This window comes from Oncorhynchus keta, chromosome 28 (assembly GCF_023373465.1).
Source record: "Oncorhynchus keta strain PuntledgeMale-10-30-2019 chromosome 28, Oket_V2, whole genome shotgun sequence".
NCBI lineage: Eukaryota > Metazoa > Chordata > Actinopteri > Salmoniformes > Salmonidae > Oncorhynchus > Oncorhynchus keta.
This window is the reverse complement of record NC_068448.1, coordinates 25,324,811-25,340,977: the sequence shown is the minus strand read 5'-3', so window position 1 is coordinate 25,340,977 and position 16,167 is coordinate 25,324,811.

Genomic DNA, 16,167 nt, shown 5'->3' with positions numbered 1-16,167 from the left:
CCACTACACCCTGCCCATGCAGGTCCCTGAAAATCTTGTCTATAAAGGATTGGAAAACTGATGGAGCATTCATCAACCCGTACGGCATGACTAAGTACTCATAATGCCCTGAGGTGTTACTAAACGCTGTCTTCCACTCGTCTCCTGCCCAGATACGCACCAGGTTACCAGTTTCAGGAAGAAGCGCCCCCATGCATTGACTCAATCGCCATGGCAATAAGAGGTAGCGGGTAACTGTACCTCACCGTGATTTGATTGAGACCTCTTAGTCAATGCACGGGCGTAGACCTCCATCCTTCTTCTTCACAAAAAAGAAACTCGATGAGGCGGGTGAAGTGGAGGACCGAATGTACCCCTGACGCAGGGATTCAGAGACAGATGTCTCCATAGCCACCGTCTCCGCTTGCGACAGGGGATACACGTGACTCCTGGGCAGTGCAGCGTCTGCCAGGAGATTTATCGCACAATCCCCCTGTCGATGAGGTGGTAATTGAGTCACCTTTTTTTTACAGAAGGCGAGAGCCAAATCGGCATATTCTGGGGGGGATGCGCAGGGTGGAGACCTAGTCTGGAATTTCCACCGTGGTAGCGCCTCTTGCAACCACCCTGTGAGAGCCCTCTGTTGCCAGGAAATAGTGGGGTTATGATGAGCCAACCAGGGAAGGCCTAGTACCACGGGAAATGCAGGACAGTCAATGAGGAAGAGACTGATTTTCTCCTCATGTGGGGGTGGGGTGGGGTGGAGCAGCAGACACACGCATCTCGGCCATGCTCCCTCTAATCCACAATATGTATATATACACACACAAACATAGGCTATGGGTCATACACATACATACAAACATACCCCCACCCACAATGTATAGCCAACGTGTACTTTACACATTTCATTACATTTTTATATATTGTTACTAAAATGTATAAAAATCACAAATAATATTTTATATTATTAATTTCAAACAACGGCATTAGCATGAAAAGAACTTACCAGTCCAAAACGATGTCCTCTCCGTTCAAAAAATATTCCTCCATTTGGGAATCGCTAAATGAATCGTCCTCCAACAATCCGTCTCACTTTCCCAATCAATTTCTTCTAAAATTGTGTGTACATCTGTATATCTAAACTTAGATTTAGCTTTCCCTGACTTAGTCACCACACTGATTGCTATATAAACCAAAATAGTGCTGTGTGGCTCCTTCTGGTATGAATCTTCAATGGCGAATGACCCTCTTTACGCCGGAGTTTACTACATGGGTTGGTCTTCCAACACATAACCATTACATATTGCCGTTTACCTCAGCTCATTGGCTATCTACCCAGCTAGATTTCAAGACGATCAGTGGCCATTGGGTTAAAATACAGTCAATCAACGAAACAGCGGTCATATCATTGGTGCACAATGATGTCATTACTTGTTGTCTTCAAATCGGTTTCTTTCAGTCAATACGTCCCGCGAAATGGCCCATCAAGTTTGGTTGTGTTACAAACAAACCAGTTGATTGCAAAAAAAAACAAACATGACTGGAAAAAGTCACGTTTAGTGTGTGTATTTACATTGAATGTGTCGTCGAAAATGGAATGAGACGGAATTCACGACACAAGCGGTTCACAAAATGTTTTGTGTTAGGCTATAAAAATTGATTTGATCAAACAAAAGACCATTCATTGTGTAACAATGAGCATTGGGATTGCAAACAGAGGAAGATCGTCAAAGGTAAACAATTTATTTTATTGCAATTTGTGATGTTACGCCTGTGCTGGTTGAAATATATTTTTTTTATGGGGCTTTGTTCTCAGATAATCGCATCGTATTCTTTCAGAGTAAATCATTTTTTTAAAAATCTGACAACGCAGTTGGATTAGCAAGATTCTAGGCTTTCGACCCATGTGAGACACTTGTATTTTCATGAATGTTTTAATATGACTATTTATGTAGCGATCACCGTATGTTGTCGAATTTAATCCCGCTGCGCAGAGAGGTTAAAGGGAAGACATCCTCCTCCCTCATGTGGTACCCTTCCTGCAGGCTCATCCTGACATGACCCTCCAGCATGACAATGCCACCAGCCATACTGCTCGTTCTGTGCGTGATTTCCTGCAAGACAGGAATGTCAGTGTTCTGCCATGGCCAGCGAAGAGCCCGAATCTCAATCCCATTGAGCACGTATGGAATCTGTTGGATCAGAGGGTGAGGGCTAGGGCCATTCCCCCCAGAAATGTCCGGGAACTTGCAGGTGCCTTGGTGGAAGAGTGGGGTAACATCTCACAGCAAGAACTGGCAAATCTGGTGCAGTCCATGAGGAGGAGATGCACTGCAGTACTTAATGCAGCTGGTGGCCACACCAGATACTGACTGTAACTTTTGATTTTTCACCCCCCTTTGTTCAATGACACATTATTCAATTTCTTTTAGTCACATGTCTGTGGAACTTGTTCAGTTTATGTCTCAGTTGTTGAGTCTTGTTATGTTCATACAAATATTTACACATGTTTAGTTTGCTGAAAATAAACACAGTAGACAGTGAGAGGACGTTTCTTTTTTTGCTGAGTTTACATTATACATATGATAAGGTTGTAATTGTCAAACACTGATTTGTTAACATCTTTTGGTTAAAAAGGGAATTCGGGTAACAACATTCTCCCACTTGTAATTCCGTCTTGGAGGGTCATTCAAATAAAATTTCCCACTGGGAACTAGGAGCTTCTGATAACTCTGATAGCACATGAATGCCTCAAAGACAGTTCTGTATGTAAAAAAAAACTAAGGATTTGTCAAAAATATACTATAACATTTTAAAATAAATTAAGGATGTAAAGCAATTCAAATCAGCTATGGAAAGAGTACTGTAATATCCTACTCAAGTACAAGTACTGTTACTTACATTCATATTTAATAAAGTATTAGTAAAATGACTGACTTTGAAAAACACAAAAAAAGTACTCTTAAAATTACAGTAACTAGACTTGCTGTAATTCGTTACTTTACACCTCTGGTATGACATAGTCACTAAACTTGCACGACTCTGTTGTAAATCTGTTTTCCACACTTGACTTTCTGCGACTTTACAGTCTGAAAATAGAAAATGATGTGAAACCTTCCACTCTAGCCTGCAGGGCAGACAGACAAACTCACATACAGCATTCTTTCATCCTACAATAAAAAAAAAAAGACATGCCCAACTAAAGTGGTTAACTAAGACAAAGAAACAAACAAAGGTCAGCCGAGAGCCTTCTGGCCTCCTCTCTCTCCCTGAAAGAGACAACCATCTGATTGCTCACACCTGAGAATGATGAAGGCTTCCTGGCAGAGCACATCACCTAAACCTATTGCTGCTGCCCCCGGGAAGAGGTTTGGAAGTGTAGTATATTGTCCATCTATGTGTCTCACACTAAAGTACCCCCCATATCATAACACTATAAAATGAGAGCATACTCTAATATATTTGTGAAATTATGCAACTGAGATTGAAAATGAGAACAATCTGTCTGCCTCTGACTACACTGTCATTTATATCCAGTCAAAGTTTGGCCTCGAAATGCATGGATACATAAATATGTTGTTTTGACAGAAAACACACATCAAATTCATCACAACACAACTTCAAATTAAAAAAAAAAAACACAAAAAAAACTACACAACTCAATCAAAAACAGTTACGTACAGGTTTTTTTCAAGATATCATTGAAAGAGAAATTGATTTTAAAAGGTCATTTTAAACACGGCTCAGTGTGTAGTATTAACCTATTACATGTTAATGCAAGTTATGTTAGCAATATAGTATTATGTATTATGTGAGGAATTATAATTATATAGTATTATACAATGCTATATAATGTATGGAGCAGATGGTGGTGTTGAGCATTAGGTTAAGCTGCACACACATCCTACGAAAAACAACCCATCATCCCTTTGCATTCTGCAGGAGATGCTAACGCTAACTACTGAAACCAGAACGGAGGACTGCACGTACTGCTGCATATCAATAATGAGGTTCTCTGCAGTAATGTGTTCTTCCCTGAAATGGGGACCATTATACTCATTTTCTCAGCCACTGTCTATGGTGTCCTGCTCCCTGTGGGCATAAATAGGTGCAAAGAGCCGCATGAGAGTAAATGATGCAGGGCTTTAAGCAGAGCGGGAGCGGCCACCCCAGCACGAAGATGATTGTGGAGAGGACTCAGGTTATGGAGTCCTCTATGCACCCAACATCCTGGTGCCCCTGCTGAGTTTCTGATTATGCATATACAAAGGAAGAAGAAATAGGAATAGATCGGAAATGCACAGCTTCTTCCCCGCTGTCTCGACTGGAACAAGCATCACCCGGAGATCAGGCCTACTCACCATGGCTGTGATGTCTCCCGCAGGGGAGCCGGTTGGTCGGGGCTGCAATTGCTCATCAATCTCAGTTGGGTTGTCCCCATCCCTGTTAGGCCCTGCAGGTGCAGGTTGACTGTTTGAGGTCAGATACAGTATCTGCAGAATGAAGAGCAGAGAGCTGAGTGTGGGAAACAGGAGGATGAAGAATAATGGGGGAAGACTAGAGAATCACCTTGCACTCATGCTGTGCCTCTGTTCAAGCGGTTAGAGTGTTGGGCCAGTAACCGATGCTTCAAATACCAAAACAGACAATGTGAAAATCTGTCCAGGTGCCCTTGAGCAAGGTACTTAACCCTAATTTGCTCCAGGGCACTGTACTACTCTGGCTTACCCTGTAAAACAACATATTTCACTGCACCTATCTTGTATACAGTATGAGACAATAAAATATCTGATTTTTAATATATCCTGCCTTTTATATGATGCGGATAAGAGGGTCTCTTCAGAGAGGATGGTATGAGTCTTTAGGAGAGATTTAGCCCCTCTTAGGAGCAGCAATGTAAATTAATTCAGACTGACATAGTAGGCCTATAGCCATAATGAGACACTATACATTGGATGGGGTTTAATTGACAAAAGCTTGCTTGAGGAAGACCAGCCAATAGTTGGAACCAACAATGTGAAGAAAATTCAACTCCATCATTGTTGGGAGCATCAATCAGTGTGTGCATCATTTATTGTGTGTTGGTTCTTGTCAACAAGAAAGACTAGAAACAATGGGAGGTTTTGATAACAAAGTAAAACAAATAAAAATATATCTACTTTAAACTTAAAGGTAGCCCCTATGAGGAGATCAATATTTTACCTAAAATTAACTAACTCCTCTCCACTTATTCAGGCTGTGTAAGCATAAAAGGCTAATGTCTCCTTCACTCACTGTATGATTGATGATTTTACTTTTTATGATGGATTGCTTTGTTTTCGGTTTAGGCTGTTGATATTTAGATGTTTTGTCAAATGATTGATGTGGCAATTAATGCAATGAATTGTGTGTAAAGTTTTGTACATCAGTTAGGATTAAGGTTGATGTGTATAAGGAGAGAACATAAATAAAAGTAAGCAAACCACAACACTATGTCTATGGAGACAGTGATAGAGCAGTCTGTCTGACCTCCCCCACCACACACTCATTACTCTGATACACATCTTGTTGCAGAGCAACCATTTTACAATTAGCTAATGGATGGACAGAGTAGCCTTTTCTGTATCTGGGACAAAATCAAATTTAAAGGCCCAATGCATCTATTTTTATATCACTGTCAAATAAATCATTTCTGGTGTAACAATTAAGTACCATACTGTAATAGATTTCCATTAAAATGGGCAAAAATAGTTTTTGGGCCAAAAACTTTCCCAAGCACGAATTTAGCTAGAACCCCCTGGGAGTGGTCTGAGTGGGGAGGGGAAAACCGAAAACTGTTATTGGCACAGAGGTTTGGATGTCTCTTTGTTATTGGCCTTTACTCATTCCAGGGTTTTTCTTTATTTTTACTATTTTCTACATGGTAGAATAACAGTGAAGACATCAACACTATGAAATAACACATATGGAATTATGTAGTAACCAAAAGAGTGTTAAACAAATCAAAATATATTTGAGATTTGAGATTCTTCAAAGTAGCCAACCTTTGCCTTGATGACAGCTTTGCACACCCTTGGCATTCTTACAACCAGCTTCATGAGGTAGTCACCTGGAATGCATTTCAATTAACAGGTGTGCCTTGTTAAAAGTTAATTTGTGGAATTACTTTCCTTAATGCATTTGAGCCAATCAGTTGTGTTGTGACAAGGTAGGGGTGGTATACAGATGAAAGCTCTATTTGGTAAAAGACCAAGTCCATATTATGGCAAGAACAGCTCAAATAAGCAAAGAGAAACGACAGCATCCTTACTTTAAGATATCCAGAACATTTCAAGAACTTTGAACATTTCTTCAACCATCAAGCACTGTGATGAAACTGTCTCTCATGAGGACCGCCTCGGGAAAGGAAGACCCAGAGTTACCTCTGCTACAGAGGATAAGTTCATTAGAGTCAACGCCACCTCAGATTGCAGCCCAAATAAATACAATACAAATAAACACAGAGTTCAAGTAACAGACATATCTCAACATCAACTGTTCAGAGGAGACTGAGTGAATCAGGCCTTCATGGTCGAATTGCTTCAAAGAAACCACTACTAAAGGACACCAATAATAAGAAGAGACTCGATTGGGCCAAGAAACACATGCAATGGACTGGTGGAAATCAGTTATTTCATAGTTTTGATGTTTTCACTATTATTCTACAATGTAGAAAATTGGAAAAATAAGGAAAAACCCTTGAATGAGTAGGTGTTTCCAAACTCTTTACTGGTACTGTATAGAAAAATATATATTTGATCAAATATTGATTTTTGCCTGTTGCTACTAAAGCTTTGAATAACACATTCAGAAATGTCAAAAAATACTTTCTCCCCCTTTCTTTTGTCCAACATGAATAAGGCCAGTAGATGTTGGAGCTGGCTTCACAGAGCCATCTGTGGTACTGGCTCAGTGGTGCCAGGATTACAGCACTGATGTTGTTTTTAAATAGAACCATTGGCTGCTAGGTCAAACTGAGACAGACCAGCTCTAGGTACTTACTGTAACTACAGGTCAGCCCAAACATAAAGAAGACCACAGGGACAGATGGAAAAAAGATAACACAGACATGAGTGATAGTAAAAAGCACTAATCCTTGGAGACATGGCAAGACTAAATCTCTATTTCACAGAAATGTTGGTACATCATTTCTTGGAAGCATTCTGAGAATTGATTGTAGATACTCAATATCTCTTTATGACAGGCAAAGAGAGAATAACCTGCATGTTTGTGAGATTGAGAGTGTATATGCCTGTCAGTTACCATGCCTCACTACCCGTGACTGCCCGTCCTTATGAAACATGAGGCCTGTTTAATTAGGTTAAAAGAGTCCCACTCTGATCTGAAGAGCAATCAGTGAAAGCCAGATTATAGAGTTGGTTAGGACCGGTGTGGGCTTACGGCTCTCCAGCCTCCATGGCCTCTTTCCCTCTTTTATGTGTGTCTCTTCCTGTCGACCAATCTCTTACATAATCATTTGTTCACTTGAATTCCTCTCCCTTTCTCACTGGAATTCTGTCTCTTGTGCATGCTCCCCTCTCAACTGCACTCTACCCCCTGCAGCCTTCTCCAGTTCCCTTTTTTCTCCTTCATTGCTTTATCTGACATGCCATTCAGACGAGGCTGGTGGGAGGAGCTATAGGAGGATTGGATGGAATGGAATAAATGGAACGATATAAAACACATCGTACATATGGCAACCACATGTTTGACTCTGTTCCATTTATTCCATTCTAGCCATTACAATGAGCCTGTCCTCCTATAGCTCCTCCCACCAGCCTCCTCTGATGCCAACTGACTCTCTCATTCCTCTCCTATCCTCCTGTCACTCTCTTTCCATCACCATTGACTGATCATTATGTTCGATTCCATGGCAACATCTCTCTCCCCCACCTAACATCCTCTTGTCAGCTGCTTATGGCATCCAACTGCTTCCCATTTCTGTCTATTAGTCAAGTATCTTACCTTGTCTACCCCTCTTAATATGCTCCTGTCTTAAAGTTAAATATAGGGGATCATGGCTGTATATTGTGGTGAGTGTCGCATAAACTACAGTACTATAAACTACAGATTTTATAATATGGAGGCCATCAGCTACTACAGGTCTCAGGTAAAGGGATGACACTGTGGGAGGCTGCAGAATCCTTGCAACTACATGCTAAGCTCCAGTACAGGGACAGTCAACTGAGGACATGTCAAATTTGTTTCAAATCAAATCTACCCACTGGCAGAGGATTGGGAGGCTTGATATTTGACAGAGCCTTGAGTAGGTTATGTGGTAAAAGATCTGTCTGAAAATGGCCAAAATGGAGCAGCAGAGAAGCTCAGTGACTGAAGTATGACTCTTCAGTGGGTGAGAATGGAACAAATAGGTTGTGGTTCACGTGGGCTGTGATGTCATAACCATGCCATTGCTCTGGTAGGCTGACCCTACAGGGCCCACAGTGAGAGATGAAGCATGGTCTGCCTATCGGTCCACTCAGGAACAGGGGGGGATACAGAGAGGCTGTGACTTCCTGTTCTTATTTTAAGAAAAGCCTCCACAAATAGGCTGCTCCCACAGAGACAAATAATTGGCGTGACATCTTGGGGGCACTAGCATGACGAGCAGTCTGCAATTTTATACCAACCCTCCACAGGAAAAACTAGTTATACACACAAATGGGCAAACTCTCAGGACTGTGTTTAGAGAAACACTGACTCTTGTCAGGACTGATCTCGGAAGAAGGGGTAGTAGGGTTGACTAAATGTTACAGGCATATACAGTGCATTCGGAAAGACACCTTTACTTTTTCCACATTTTGTTATGTTACAGCCTTATTTTAAAATGGATGAAATAAAACATTTTCCTCATCAATCTACACAAAATATCCCATAATGACAAAGCAAAAACAGGTTTTTATAAATTTTTGTAAATGTTTTAAAAAACAACAGAAATACCTTATTTACATAAGCATTCAGACCCTTTGCTATGAGACTCAAAATTAAGCTCAGGTGCATCCTGTTTCCATCGATCATCTTTGAGGTGTTTCTACAACTTGAATGGAGTCCACCTGTGGTAAATTCAATTGATTGGACATGATTTGAAAAGGCACACACCTGTCTATATAAGGTCCCACAGTTGACAATGCATGTCAGAGCAAAAATCAAGCCATGAGGTCGAAGGAATTGTCCGTAGAGCTCAGAGACAGGATTGTGTGGAAAAGATCTGGGTAAGGGTACCAAAAAATGTCTGCTGCATTCAAGGTCTCTAAGATCACAGTGGCCTCCATGATTCTTAAATGTACGACGAGACAGCCTATAGGGAGGAGGTCAGAGACCTGGCCGGGTGGTGCCAGAATAACAACCTATCCCTCAACGTAACCAAGACTAAGGAGATGATTGTGGACTACAGGAAAAGGAGCACCGATCATGCCCCCATTCTCATCGACGGGGCTGTAGTGGAGCAGGTTGAGAGCTTCAAGTTCCTTGGTGTCCACATCACCAACAAACTAGAATGGTCCAAACACACCAAGACAGTCATGAAGAGGGCACGACAAAGCCTATTCCCCCTCAGGAAACTAAAAAGATTTGGCATGGGTCCTCAGATCCTCAAAAGGTTCTACAGCTGCACCATTGAGAGCATCCTGACTGTGTTGCATCACTGCCTGGTACGGCAATTGCTCGGCCTCCGACCGCAAGGCACTACAGAGGGTACTGCGTACGGCCCAGTACATTACTGTGGCTAAGCTGCCTGCCATCCAGGACCTCTATACCAGGCATTACCTCTATACCAGGTAATCAAATGGCAAGCCGGACTATTTGCGTTGTGTGCCCCCCCCAGCCCTTCTTTTACGCTGCTGCTACTCTCTGTTTATCATATATGCATAGCCACTTTAACTGTACATTCATGTACATACTACCTCAGTTGGCCCGACCAACCAGTGCTACCGCACATTGGCTAACCAGGTTATCTGTATTGTGTCCCACCACCCACCACCCGCCAACCCCTCTTTTACGCTACTGCTATTCTCTGTTTATCATATATACAAAGTCACTTTAACCATATCTACATGTACTTACTACATCAATCAGCCTGACTAACCAGTGTCTGTATGTAGCCTCGTTACTGTTGTAGCCCCGCTACTGTATATAGCCTCGCTACTGTTCTTTTTCACTGTCTTTTTACTGTTGTTTTTATTTCTTTACTTACCTATTGTTCACCTAATACCTTTTTTTGCACTGTTGGTTAGAGCCTGTAAGTAAGCATTTCACTGTAATTTGGCGCATGTGGCAAATAAACTTTGATTTGATTTGATGTAAGAAATGTGGAAACCCCAAGACTCTTCTAAGAGCTGGCCGTCCAGCCAAACTGAGCAATCGGGGAAGAAGAGCCCTGGTCAGGGAGGTGACCAAGAATCCAATAGTCACTCTGACTAAGCTCCAGAGTTCCTCTATGGAGATGGGAGAACCTTCCAGAAGGACAACCATCTCTGCAGTACTCCATCAATCAGGTCTTTATGGTAGAGTTGCCAGACAGAAACCACTCCTCAGTAAAAGGCACATGACAGCCCGCTGGAGTTTGCCAAAGGGAACCTAAAGACTCTCAGACCATGAGAAACAATATTCTCTGGTCTGATGAAACCAAGATTGAACTCTTTGACCTGAATGCCAATCGTCACGTCTGGAGGAAACCTGTCACCATACCTACGGCGAAGCATGGTGGTGGCAGTATCCTGCTGTGGGGTTGTTTTTCAGCAGCAGGGACTGGGAGACTATTCAGGATCGAGGGAAAGATGAACGGAGCAAAGTACTGTACAGAGGGATCCTATATGATAACCTGCTCCAGAGCGCTCGGGACTTCAGACTGGGGCAAAGGTTCACCTTCCAACAGCACACAGCCAAGACAACGCAGGAGTGGCTTCGGGACAAGTCTCTGAATGTCCTTGAGTGGCCCAGCCAGAGCCCGGACTTGAACTCGATCGAACATCTCTGGATAGACCTGAAAATAGCTGTGCAGCGATGCTCCCCATCTAACCTGACAGAGCTTGAGAGGATCTGCAGAGAAGAATGGGAGAAATTCCTCAAATACAAGTGTGACTAGCTTCTAGCGTCATACCCAAGAAGACTCAAGGCTGTAATCGCTGCCAAAGGTGCTTCAACAATGTACTGAATAAAGGGTCTAAATACTTATGTAAATGTGATACTTAAAATATATATATATTTTTTATTTTTTTCTCATTATTCGGTATTGTTTGTAGATCGATTAAGGATTAGAAAAAATATTTTTCAGTATAAGGCTGCAACATAACAAAATGTGGAAAAAGTCAAGTGGTCTGAATACTTTCCAAATGCACTGTACAGTATTGTGGATAATGAATAATGCTAAAATGGAACGAATTGGCGCACATTTTTTTCACACAAAACCTCACAAACTGATCTAATGTTTAAGTGCACATTGTACTAGTTTCAGTACTGCATATCAACCTTGAAAATTGTGTACAAATTTGAAGACTAACATGATTCAATAAATTCCGACTTTGCCTGCACATTTCTGTCTGCATGAGGATATTCCAGGTGACATAGTATAACATGCAGCCATGAGAATAGAGTCATGTATATTTCATCACAATAAAAACACTCTCAGCTCTCAAAACTGGCATGGTGAGCTCCTCTCTTCTGTTGTAAATCTGAGTGCTTCACATCTAGCTGAATCAAGGCTCTCATGTATATTTTGAATCATTCATGTAAACCATAGAACTATAATTGAGTGCTGGGTTAGCTATAAAAAAAATACAACTGAGCAAGCACAGTGATGTCATATTTCCAGGATAGAGTGATGAATATGAGTCTTATCCATATCTGTATTCTATTCTCACATTTTCTGTCAAAACATGCATATTTCCCCTCTCTCAGAATTAAGAATTTGGTGTTAAACTCCACTATGCATCAACAAAGCTGAAAAGTAATATGTTTCAGTTCAGATTTTGTCATCGTATGTATAATATTCTAAGTGAACTCAGATTTGATATCAGGTATAATGCAATATACGTTCAATATAATATATGCTTTTCCCTATTGTGTGTGAGTCCTCTGACAGACATACAGCTTATCAGTCCTGGACTGGGTCCTGGGTAACTGTGTAAGGAGACGTGCATAGGGAACAGCTTGTCAATGACGAGACGGGCTAATTTGATCCTCTCAGGGCAGAGTCTGGCAGTCGACAGGAACACTTCTCCCCAGATACTAATGCTCAACAAATCCTGTACTGTTCTTTGGTGTGTAAAGTGTATGTGCATGACTTACAGTAAGAAGGCAGAGAGAATAGCCTGTTCCTAGTCAGAAAAGAGATGTTTGGTTGTGCAGAATAGAGTGCCATGAGCAGCAGATATATCTATCAGAAATGTGGGTGGTTTACTTGAAAGCTTTTCATTGTCCCTTTTCCATCACCACCATCAGATGTGTTCAACAGACAAGCATTGTGATGCACGTACAGTATGGAAGTTACTGTAGGTAATCATAGTAGGTACCAATTTGCAAAATGCTGGAAGTGGAAAAATGCTGGAATTTAAATAAATTACTATACTTCCTTCCTTATCCATCTGTGAACATAAGTATACTGAACTGCAAGGATGTATGCACAATTACTGAGAAAATGTTGTGTTAGTAAGGCCTGGCAAGAAAAACGCAATAATTACTTATGTACTTTGCAAACACCTGAGTCTACTGAAGCATCAATATATTTGGACTTAAACAGGCTGTTGTCACTAAACTAATTAGCCACGGTCTGCTTGTCTCTTGATAGGCATGTCAGGGCCTCACGTCCTCCTGCTACAGCTGTGCCTGTGTCTGTCTACCTCTCCACCTCTCTCCCTAACTAACTGCAACAATTCTTCTTCAGACCAAAAAATCGTGGGGCCTCCCGAGTGGCATAGTGGTCTAAGGCACTGTATTGCAGTGCCAGCTGTGCCACTAGAGACTCTGGGTATCTGTTGCAGGTGACCGGGAGACCCACGGGGTGGCGTCAATTGGCCCAGCGTTGTCCGGGTTAGGGGAGGGTTTGGCCGGCAGGGATGTCCTTGTCCCATCGCACACTAGCAACTCCTGTGGCAGGCCGGGCGCAGTGCATGCTGACACGGTCACCAGGTGTATAGTGTTTCCTCTGACACGTTGGTGCAGCTGGCTTCCAGCTTAAGTGGGCATTGTGTCAAGAAGCAGTGCAGCTTGGTTGGATTGTGTTTCGGAGGATGCTTGGCTCCCAACCTTCGCCTCTCCCAAGTCCGTATGGGAGTTGCAGTGATGAGACAAGACTGTAACTACCAATTGGGGAGAAAAAGGGGTAAAAAAAAGACCAAAAAAGACCAATGAATTGTGTTTATAAGGGATGTGACAAGACTTTGTCTGATCATCCCTTAGAATCTTTCACAAAAGGTAGGTAGTGTATAACTCACCCACTGGCTGCTGCTTGGCCAATCTACATATTTACTAGATGTTGAGATGCTAGTCATGGTCTCATCCCATTTATGTATCCTTTATGTTCCTCCCATTTCTCAGGAGAGGACAGATCGTCAGTTTTTGTCAGTTCAAATTCAAACTGGGGATTACTCACACTGCAGACGTATGGTGCAAGCTAACATTGTCCCATTATGTGTGTCAGAATTCAAATATAGCGGTCAAAGCTTAGACAATTCTATCACATAACTAAAGTACCATAGTTTACTATTTCAGAGACATATTTCAGAGACATGTATACATTCCATTCCCCGGGGTCAAATCCAAATCAAATGTATTTATATAGCCCTGTACAGAAACCCAGCCTAAAACCCCAAACAGCAAGCAATGCAGGTGTAGAGGCACGGTGGCTAGGAAAAACTCCCTAGAAAGGCCAAAACCTAGGAAGAAACCTAGAGAGGAACCAGGCTATCTGGGGTGGCCAGTCCTCTTCTGGCTGTGCCGGGTGGAGATTATAACAGAACATGGCCAAGATGTTCAAATATTCATAAATGACCAGCATGGTTGAATAATAATAAGGCAGAACAGTTGAAACTGGAGCAGCAGCACGGCCAGGTGGACTGGGAACAGCAAGGAGTCATCAAGTCAGTTAGTCCTCGGGCATGGTCCTAGGGCTCAGGTCCTCCGAGAGAGAGAAAGAAAGAGAGAATTAGAGAGAGCATATGTGGGGTGGCCAGTCCTCTTCTGGCTGTGCCGGGTGGAGATTATAACAGAACATGGCCAAGATGTTCAAATGTTCATAAATGACAAAAAAGCAAGATGCCTGACCGAAAACATACCTACTATTTAGGCAAGTGATGGGTTATTTGTATACGGGCCATTGGAAGGTATAGTTATATACTTAGAATAAAGGGCAAATGTAAAGTTATTATGCTTAAAACAATGGTCCATAGGGACTGTTATTAAGTTGGAAACCACAATGTAAATGTTTGTCTAGCTAGGGTTGAGGCGAGTGTTAGGGTTGAACTGGGATGTGGACATGAAGCTAGGGTTAGGGTTGAACTAGGATGTGGACATGAAGCTACGGTTAGGGTTGAACTGGGATGTGAACATGAAGCTAGGGTTAGGGTTGAACCAGGATGTAGACATGAAGCTAGGGTTAGGGTTGAACCAGGATGTGGACATGAAGCTAGGGGTAGGGTTGAACCAGGATGTGGACATGAAGCTAGGGTTAGGGTTGAACTAGGATGTGGACATGAAGCTAGGGTTAGGGTTGAACTGGGATGTGAACATGAAGCTAGGGTTAGGGTTGAACCAGGATGTAGACATGAAGCTAGGGTTAGGGTTGAACCAGGATGTGGACATGAAGCTAGGGGTAGGGTTGAACCAGGATGTGGACATGAAGCTAGGGGTAGGATTGAACTGGGATGTGGACATGAAGCTAGGGTTAGGGTTGAACCATGATGTGGACATGAAGCTAGGGTTAGAGTTGAACTGGGATGTAGACATGAAGCTCGGGTTAGGGTTGAACCATGATGTGGACATGAAGCTAGGGTTAGGGTTGAACCATGATGTGGACATGAAGCTAGAGTTAGAGTTGAACTGGGATGTGGACATGAAGCTCGGGTTAGGGTTGAACCATGATGTGGACATGAAGCTAGGGTTAGGGTTGAACCATGATGTGGACATGAAGCTAGAGTTAGGGTTGAACCGGGATGTAGACATGAAGCTAGGGTTAGGGTTGAACCGGGATGTGGACATGAAGCTATGGTTAGGGTTGAACCATGATGTGGACATGAAGCTAGAGTTAGGGTTATGGTGAAACATAGGCCTTATATGCAACAGCATATAAGAATAATTTTGCACGCCCAATTTTTCAGTTTTTGATTCGTTAAAAAAGTTTGAAATATCCAATAAATGTTGTTCCACTTCATGATTGTGTCCCACTTGTTGTTGATTCTTCACAAAAAAATACAGTTTTATATCTTTATGTTTGAAGCCTGAAATGTGGCAAAAGGTCGCAAAGTTCAAGGGGGCCGAATACTTTCGCAAGGCACTGTATGTGTTTTTACTCTTGTGAAAACATGAAGTATACCGTATAGAGCACCGAAGAGCACAGACTATCGCAGATGACGACAGACCACAACTTCAAACATGGAATCAGTCACACACATATACAACTCCCACCCCTGAGGCAAGCCTGCTGTTGCTCTATGAAATGGGCCATCTCATAACATAGATTGTGCAGTGGACATGGCTTTATCAGCCTCTTAAATGATAACCACGTAATCCAATCAATATTTCAGCAATGGAAGCCCTGCATCTTGCAAAGCCTATATTGGCTGCTTCTTCCAGGAGAAATGACATGCTTGCAGAGATACTGTATCTAGTATGTCATAACTTTGGGAATTGACCGGCACACCATGCACAGTAATATGTTCTATGGATTCTAGATCCAATTGCTTAGTCAGCCGAGTGCTCCTTATTGCAATCAACTAGATGACAGTGGCGAGACCAGAGCAAAGACCATTTATGATACATTTTAATGGTTAAGTGGCTGGAGGATGGTATTAAAGAACTAGTAGTAATAAAAAATAAAACATGATTGATCTTTTAGGACCTGGAATACCCAAGCCCATCTAAAATGTAGCATGATGTTTTTAGTAAAATATTTTCTCCTTTCCACATATCCCCCCTTCTCTCTCTCTGTCTCACACACACTTTACACTCTTTACA